This window comes from Diaphorina citri, unplaced genomic scaffold, assembly GCF_000475195.1.
Source record: "Diaphorina citri unplaced genomic scaffold, Diaci psyllid genome assembly version 1.1 scaffold475, whole genome shotgun sequence".
Classification (NCBI taxonomy): domain Eukaryota; kingdom Metazoa; phylum Arthropoda; class Insecta; order Hemiptera; family Psyllidae; genus Diaphorina; species Diaphorina citri.
Window position 1 is genome coordinate 8544 of NW_007377910.1, and position 9575 is coordinate 18118.

The 9575-nt window shown below is 40.1% G+C and overlaps 1 long non-coding RNA gene across 1 annotated transcript; it reads left to right on the forward strand.

Annotated features, from left to right (window-relative positions):
* The first annotated feature begins 8444 nt into the window (after positions 1–8444).
* On the forward strand, positions 8445–9047 carry LOC113467435. The gene is made up of 2 exons (XR_003391512.1): positions 8445–8580; positions 8949–9047. It is a non-coding gene; the product is annotated as an uncharacterized LOC113467435 (long non-coding RNA).
* Positions 9048–9575: the final 528 nt, after the last annotated feature.

The following is a 9575-nucleotide window of genomic DNA, read 5'->3' on the forward strand; positions in this document are numbered from 1 at the left end:
GAAAAACAGAGAAAAATCTAACTTACAACTTGGGACGGAAAAAAAAAGTTAGCATGAATATTAAGAGGCTATCTTTCTAGGGTGCCCGAAAAGGGAGAGGAAGAAGGAGAAGAAAAAGAGGAGGAGGAGGAAGAAGAAAATTGAGCAAGAAGAAGAAGGAGGAGGAAAAAAACTCAGAAGGTTACGTGCTGGGCTCTTGGGCTATCTGTTCGCGGCGGTTGTATATTTTACAACTTTTAGGGGCCCTATAATCGCCCCAACTTTTAGGACCCTATAGTGGCTCTAACTTTTACAACCCTATAGTGACCCTAACTTTTAGGGCCCTATAATCTCAACAAACAAACAGGAAGAAGAGGAGGAGGAGGAGGAGGAGGAGGAAGAAGAAAATTATGAGTAAGAAGAAGAAGAAGAAGGAAAAAAAACTCAGAAGGTTACGTGCTGGGCTCTTGGGCTCTCTGTTCGCGGCGGCTGTATTTTACAACTTTTAGGGGCCGTATAATCGCCCTAACTTTTAGGACCCTATAGTGGCTCTAACTTTTACAACCCTATAGTGACCCTAACTTTTAGGGCCCTATAATCTCAACAAACAAACAGTCAGGAGTGTGGAACAAACAAAAAATGAGAAGTTTTGAAAATTACCAAACAAAAAATGAGAAGTTTTGAAAATTTCAACTTTTTTGTTAGCTCAGCATGAAACGTTTTGGCGCAGGGGATTTTTTGCAGGAAAAGAACTTACCAGAATACCAGAGGACCAAAGCGTTTAGTGGAGACTTATAAGATGAATACTGAATAGAATTGTTTTTACCTGAAACATAGGAAAAGAAGCGAAATTAGATAGGTACATATTATAATTAAAAATTAAAGTAGGTAGGTAGATTATGTCAACTTTTTTTGTTAGCTCAGCATGAAACGTTTTGGCGCAGGGGACTTTTGGCAGGAAAAGAACTTACCAGAGGACCAGAGCGTTTAGTGGAGACTTAGATGAATGGAATTGTTTTTACCTGAAACATAGGAAAAGAAGCGAAATTAGATAGGTACATATTATAATTAAAAATTAAAGTAGGTAGGTAGATTATGATATTTTGTTTTGTTTTTGTTTTTTTAGTTGTTTTTAAGTGATAATCTGGAGTGCTTGTCATAATACCTACTTTAGGTAAGTACCTATTAGGTATACATATACAGATACACATACTGTTAATGTTATCTTTCTTTCTCGCTCGCTCTCGCTCGCTCTCTCTCGCTCTCTCTCTCTCTCCCTCTCTCTTTCTTTCTTTCTCTCCCTGTTCAACATTGACTAATGCCATCAGAAACCCAAGGAACAAATTAATCAAAAGCCATCACAATATTAAAAAGAGTCAGAGAGAGAGAGAGAGAGAGAGAGAGAGAGAGAGAGAGAGAGAGAGAGAGAGAGAGAGAGAGAGAGAGAGAGTCGCAAAATCCTTTCTTATTGCACATCTAGACCATAAAAGGAATATTCCTACCAAATTTCAGCTTTGTAGGTGTTGTGGTTCTCGAGATAGAGCGATCAGTGTGTGAACTATGAAATGTGAACTATGAATGGATCTCGTTTTTATAATATAAGACTAGCTGAATTCCGTCGCTTCGCTCCGGAATCCCGCTAGTTCATCCCGAGGCATGGCCTAACTTGTAGAAAAGGCATGGCCGAACTTGTAGAAAATAATAAAAAATACGGTCGCGCTGCGCGCTCCCTATTAGCTGCATAGTTGTCAAACTAAAAACATAAACGAAACTCAAATATTAGGGGAGCGAGGAAAAGTTTTCTCTCCCGCAGTCTCTGTACTCTGTGTATTTCTTATGGAGATTTTAGCGATGAAAAATTGATCATACCTATCTCAGGATCGGTTTAGATTTTCGCAAAATCCTTTCTTATTGCACACCTAGACCATAAAAGGAATATTCCTACCAAATTTCAGCTTTCTAGGTGTTGTGGTTCTCGAGATAGAGCGATCAGTGTGTGAACTATGAAATGTGAACTGTGAATGAGTGAATGGATCTTGTTCTTATAATATAAGATTATACTTATAGCTGATTATGAGTTTAAGGAGCTGAGAAGAAGAAAGTTATATGGTCTGTGTCTAAATGAAAGAAAATTGAAATGAAGAACGAGACTCTAAAATGGAATGTTTTGGAAGTGAACAAAACGCTTTAGGAGGCCTTTTCACTGATAAGGTCCAAAACGCCTACACTCTACAAAAATTGATTACCATCTTCTAAATTGGGCTCATATGGTCTACGGTGTGGCGTAGCGTGTCCATTACAAGAAAAATCTGGTAGGTTTGACTGTACTGGATTGTCATAGCATGCCCATCCCCTTGTATGCCTCTCATCAGATGGGGGATAACTAGGGTGACCATAATTTTTTTGGCCCAAAGCGGGACGCAGTCCTTTTTGGACGAGGGGGGGGGGGGGGGGGGCCAGGTGTCCCCAGAGGATTTCTCGGGACAGCGGGACCAGAGGCTCCAAAGCGGGACTGTCCCGCCGAAAGCGGGACGTATGGTCAGCCTAGGGATAACTGAACTCCTTCTTGCGATTTAGATGCTGGGTCAACACGAGATCTCCAGAGATTAACCCGTTGAAATATTAGCAATACATACAAGGGGCACGGTTGGTCCAGTGGTAACGCGCTTGCTTGCCATGCAGAAGGTCCCGGGTTCGAATCCCACCATCGACTTGGGCTCATGTGGTCTACGGCGTGGCGTAGCGTGTCCATTACAAGAGAAATCTGGTAGGTTTGACTGTACTGGATTGTCATAGCATGCCCATCCCCTAGCATGCCTCTCATCAGATGGGCGATAACAGAACTCCCTCTTGCTGGGTCAACACGAGATCTCCAGAGATTAACCCGTTGAAATATTAGCAATACATAGAAATACGAGTGGCATAAGGAAGACAGGATAGGAGAAACCCGGAAACATTGGAACGACAGGAAATCAAACCCGTGACCCAGCGCTTACAAGACAAGCGCATACCATCCAAGCTAACTGGGCTGACGGATAAATAATTTACAAACGGGCCCCAAACATACGAGTGGCATAAGGAAGACAGGATAGGAGAAAGCCAGCCGTTCCGAGAACGTTATCTGTTCCGGATACAGTTCGCCCGGACGGAAATCAAACCCGTGACCCAGCGCTTACAAGACAAGCGCATACCATCCAAGCTAACTGGGCTGACGGATAAATAATTTACAAACGGGAATAAAAGGGATTTTTTGTGATATATTGTGGGGAATTTTTCGTCGAGAGAAAAAACTGTTTATAGAGAAAGGCCATTTCGACTCCCGCCTGGCTGGCTGGAGAAATTTTTTTCTCCGAGTCGGCGTCTAATAGAGGAGGGTACATTTTTCGCTTTCAACATATGTATCTATCATCTACAAAACTCATGTTTACTCCATATGAAATGTTAAAGCACAAACATCACATCATCACATGTTGTAAACTGGTGGACACAACATCTGTTTGACATGCACAAATGAAAATAAATGATCATACAGTTGCAGTCGAAATGATACCGCGGCCATTTTGAATTGCATCTCTAGTCAGCATAAATTTCACCCTGTCAGCAAGTCAGTGATTCATATTGCAATAAATTTTATTTCGTAGGTACTATAGCAATAGAGAGTACATATCATGTATATTGTATATTGTATACTAGTCATTTACAGTAATAGAAAGTACATAATATTCTTTGTCTAGCTAGGGGACGTTAAACAGAGAGTAGACTAGCATCTGGCTGTGGGACTATAAACAGGGAGGGTAACAGCTTCCCCTAACCAGCCTAGCTAGCTGGCAGTTTCAAAGGGTTCTCTCCGCTTTTAAAGACCAAGTACAAGTCCTCACGATGGTTGACTGCGGTTCCGGACGAGCGAGCCACTTTAACATGGCTAGAGCTAGAGACCATCACCCCGCTGTATAGTAGATACAAAAAGATATCTTTATGAAGAGAAGGGGAGGAGGGAGTAAGTAAATGCTTATCACAAAAGTATGTGTTGTAGTGGATAGCACGGTGGATTATTGATTAGGAGGTTGGTGATTCTCAATTTCATACGTATAATAATAATAATAATAATAGTGCTTATTTATACTGCTCGCATAGGACTGAAAAGTCCCTTTACTCCAACAGTAGGCTACTACTATTGTATTTCCTTTCACCATATACCTAAGTAGGTAATAGTTATACACCATACGTAATAGTTATACACCTACATAGGTATACACGCAATTTTCTGAGAATATATTTACACCCTGTATCTGTATGTGATATTTCGGCGTCTTTTACAACCCTGTATGCTTTGTTTACTCGCGTGTGAGTCAAAACTTGAGTCAAGAAAATTGCCTAGGCTTTTGTTTTATTGTTGAAGCGGATCTTGTATCATAGGTAGGTAGGTAGGTAGGTAGGTACTATATGGAAAATAACTTATACAGGGTGACTGCTGAAGAAACGTTCCAGTTTTGAACTGGCACCCAACTTCCTGTAAAAAATACAGTTCAAAACAGTCAAAACTTTTAGCTGGTAGGTACTTAGGTAGGTAGTTTGTGGATGATTATTAAACCAAAAACAGTATCTCTTTGTTTTTTACTTCTTACAATATAACAGGCAAATTCATACTTTTTTTTTAATCAGAATCCAATTTTACGATTTAAAAAATTCGAAGGTTCATAAATTCTGGGACACCCTGTATATCCGTATTATTGTTCTCCATTATTGTTCTATGTTGAGCTTCCTATCCTGGATAACAATATAACATAAATATAAGGATACCTATATGTATAACATATAACAAGACATTTGATAAACACAACATGTTATTTACTCATTTACTGTACATAATATACCTATATGTAGATAGGTACTATAATATTATCTATCTATTTTTAACAATACAGAATACACAGTACTGTGCCTACCAAACAAGTACACATTAGTTCTTATGTATACCTGTTTCCTTTCATTTCTCTCTCTTTCTCTCTCTCTCTTTCTTTCTTTCTCTCTCTTTCTCTTTCTCTCCCTCTCTGTCTCTCCTTCTCTCTCTCTCTCTTTCTCTCCTTCTTTCTCTCTCTCTCCCTCCTCCTTCTCCTCTTCCTCCACCTCCTCCTTCTCTTCTTTCTCATCTAATTCGTATACTTCTCCTCCTTTCGTCTTTTTCTCTATCCCCTTCTCATCTTCTTTCTCCTCCTTCTCCTCTTCCTTCTCCTCTTCCTCCTCCTCCTTCTCTTCTTTCTCCTCTAATTCGTACTTCTCCTCCTCCTTCTCCTCTTCCTCCACCTCCTCCTTCTCTTCTTTCTCATCTAATTCGTATACTTCTCCTCCTTTCGTCTTTTTCTCTATCCCCTTCTCATCTTCTTTCTCCTCCTTCTCCTCTTCCTTCTCCTCTTCCTCCTCCTCCTTCTCTTCTTTCTCCTCTAATTCGTACTTCTCCTCCTCCTTCTCCTCTTCCTCCACCTCCTCCTTCTCTTCTTTCTCATCTAATTCGTATACTTCTCCTCCTTTCGTCTTTTTCTCTATCCCCTTCTCATCTTCTTTCTCCTCCTTCTCCTCTTCCTTCTCCTCTTCCTCCTCCTCCTTCTCTTCTTTCTCCTCTAATTCGTACTTCTCCTCCTTCCGCTCCTTCTCCTCTTCCTCCTCCTCCTTCTCCTCCTCCTCTTCTTCTTTCTCCTCTAATGCGTCTTCTCCTCCTTTTGCTCTTTCTCCTCCTTCTCCTCCTCCTTCTCCTCTTCTATCTCCTCTTCCTTCTCTTCTTCCTTCTCCTCCTTTTCCTTCTCCTTCTCCTCTTCCTTCTCCTTTTCCTTCTCCTCCTTCTCCTTTTCCTTCTCCTCCTTCTCCTCTTCCTTCTCCTTCTCCTCTTCCTTCTCCTCCTCCTCTTCCTTCTCCTCCTCCTCCTTCTCCTCTTCCTTCGTGTGTTCTGTAAGATAGAAAGTAACTCATAGAGAAATTAATAGTGTGTTGTGTAAGATAGAAAGTTTTACCCGTGTTTAAGCCTAGCATAAATAGGGTATTATAGGTATTACAGAGAGAGTTTAGTAGAGTTTAAGAGTAAATACGGGGAAATTTCAGAGTAAATCTGTAATGCTTTCGAAAGCCACAGCTGTACTTGAGGTTTTGACTCTGTACTTTGTTTTACAACTGTACGTTTTGTTTCACTTTGTATTGTTACAATTGTACATTAGTTTCTCTTTGTATGTTGTTCGTATTGTTACTCTTGTTACATCCAATTGTAGAGAGATTTTGTGTTGGATTTTTGTTTGTTAAGTCCAAATGTTCTGTTTGTTTTAATCTTTTAATTAATTATCTCGTGTTCTTCATTTTCTTTCTTTTTACCTCTTTCATCTGTGTGTCTTCCAACAGTGATGCTCATTATTATTATTTATTTTCATTTTACATTCTTCTTCTTCTTTCTCGCCTTTTCCCGTGTTCAGACGGGGTCGGCCTTTTTTGGCAGCCTCTCAATCAGCCCTTGGGTGATTGCTTTGAGCTGACATTGGGTTTGGGCTTCAAAAAATTTACGAGTGAATGCTCTTCACACTCAACCTTTGCAATTTCTTCAGCAAGGGAAATTTCGGGCTCGTATGTTCATTTTCTTTCTTTTTAATACCTCTTTCATCTGTGTGTCTTCCAACAGTTATGCTCATTATTATTATTTATTTTCATTTTACATTATTATTCTTCTTCTTTCTTGCCTTTTCACGTGGTCAGACGGGGTCGGCCTTTTTCGTCAGCCTCTCAATCAGCCCTAACTAGAGTGATTGCTTTGAGCTGACATTTGGTTTGGGCTTCAAAAAATTTACGAGTGAATGCTCTTCACACTCAACCTTTGCAATTTCTTCAGCAAGGGAAATTTCGGGCTCGTATGCTCTCTGTTTAAAATCCCCCAGTCAGCCTAAAAGCTGGTCTACTCCCTGTTCAAGGTCCCAAAGCCAGACCAAATAATTACCAACCTCTAACTACCTGGAATAACGTGGATAAACTCATAAAATCAAGTAGGAAGAATGAACGTAGGCAAAATAGAGTCAAAAAAGAAGAAGATAAGATAAGAGTAAGAAACAATTCAAAGGATGTAAGAATAAAAGATAATAAAAAGGATAAGAAGAAAGGATAAAAGATTAAAAGGATAAAAATAATCATCAAGATAATCCTAGACGAGGTTTGCATTTTAATTAGCAAAGTCTTTGTAAATACCAGCGAGCAGCCAGTCTTTGTAATGGATGTTTGGGTATTCCGCAGAAATCTTTGTTCTTTAGGCTGAACGGATTATTTAACTCGAACAAAAGAAAATAAAAGATGCCAGATAAATGCATAAAGGATAAGAGAAAATCTGTAAGAGAGAGAGAGAGAGAGAGAGAGAGAGAGAGCTAGGAAGGGAGAGAGAGAGAGAGAGAGAGGAAGGGAGAGCTAGAGAAATAAATATGCTAATAGGAAAAGAACTGTAAGAAAGGTTAGAGCAAAAGAAGGGACAGAGAGAAAAAGAGTAAGAAAGAGAGAGAAAGATTAAATTTAATGATAAAGGGGGAAAAAAGTAACGAAAAAAAAAGATCAAGAGAAGGGAATAAGAGAAAAAGAGATGGAACGATAAGAAGAGAGAGAAATGGAGGAGTTGCAATTGGGAAAATATTATTAATAAAAAGGTCGATTCCTACGTAAAAAGTTGTGAAAAATCCAAATCTGAGGATTCTGAGGTCAAAACTCGGAAAAAGTAACTTTAAAAGGTCGCAAAATTTAATTTTCAATTGCCGTTCTAATGAAAAAGTTCAAAGAGTTGTGACGTTAGATTTCACGTCAAAATGCGCAGAAACGCTTGCGCACAAACAAACGAACCTAAACTCATGTAACTAGGGTATTTCCCCGTAGGAAGTTTTTAACCGTAGACTATGTTATACGTGGGTTACAAAATAAAGGACCGGATCAACCACCTTATGGAAAATATTTACATACCTATGTAAGATACCTAATATGGTTCTTCACTGTGAAAAATTCGGAAAGTGGAGATGAGGTTACATAATGTCTTGGAGTTACGTAACTGATGCGTATAGCACAAAGAATTTCATAGGGTTAGGTACCCCACCTCTGTCATCTTTTTGTTTAGTATAGGCTAGTTCGGTTGTTAAGTATCTCACCAGTCTTAACTGTTTCCTATGGGCTAGGCCAGAGAATACTGAATCCGTACAAGTGCCATGTGCCAGAATATGGACAAGAAGTTGGCAACTATCAGTAATCAGAAGTCATAAACAAGTAACAGTTACATGCCAGCCTAGCTAGGTTGGTAGCGCGTCTGGCCTTGTAAGTGCTGGGAAGCGGGTTCGATTCCCGCTCGGGGCAGTTTTTATCCTGTACGGATAATGTTCGTTCTCTGAACGGCTGGCTTTCTCCTATCCTGTTTTAGATATTGTTACTAGAATTTTTTCGCTGGTGTGTTTATGTGTATCTTTAAAATTTCTTTTTCAGGTTATGCAATCGGCGGTACCAATGGAGAGCAACCATTCCTGACGGAAGAGGAGAAGCTGAAAATCATCAGCACACTGCGGCAGGAAACCAAGAAAACCATCATTGCTGGAACCTACTGTGAATGTAAGTATATGCCACATGGCTCCAAAGTTAGAGTTGATTTGGAAAAGTCCAGAAAAAAAAGAGGTAGCTAATGGAGAAAATAGATGTGCAAAGGCGTGTGCAAATGCAAACACAGTCGACCGGCCGAGATCGATCGACGAAGTGAATCTGTGTCATCAATACTGTGTGGACGGTTCAGTCGACATCAATCGATGCCCGGTGGATTATGTGTGGACACACCTTAAAGATGCACACTTACACAGACGTGCTTACTGGAACCCGGACCGACAAACTAAATCGTCAGTTTATCGTCAATTTCCTTCCTTCAATGAAAATAAATAAATGCGGCTCATACTACTAATATTTGACTTGGTCTGTTTTGTTTACAGCTACTCGAGCTACAATAGATCTCACTCAAAAAGCAGCTAAGGCCGGAGCCAATGCCGCCCTTATTCTATGCCCATACTATTTTCAGAAGAAAATGACGGTATGTAGATGATTCGTGTAAGCTTAACCCATCTTTTGGGCAGTTGCCCCAATACCAAAGCCTCAGAGTGGGATTTTTGTGTATAGAGTTAAGCTAAGTTAGGTATTAGATACTACCTGGGTTTGACCGCCGTTAATACAGTTCCCTGTACTAAGCAATGGGAAGCCAGCCTAGTTAGCTTAGGAAAGATTGAGAAAAGGAGAGAGAGGGAAAGAAAAGGGGAAATACGATGTTGGAATACAGATTTAAAAACAATATTGGATTTCTTTTAAGAAGAGAGAGAGAGACAGAGAAAGGGGAAAAAGAGAAATAGAGCGAGGGAAGGGGAAGAGAGAGAGAGAGAGATGGACAGTAGTCTGAAATGGCCAAAGACCGAGTAATACTTTTGAAAAGTCATTCATGGGTTTTGTAACCGAGGGTACTGCTGTTCGAAACCCAGTTCAGGATAAAATCCACCAGGGACAGGAATCGAATTAGCGACTTGGCGCTTACGAGGTAGATGACTCTCCAAACTAGCTACGATGAGATT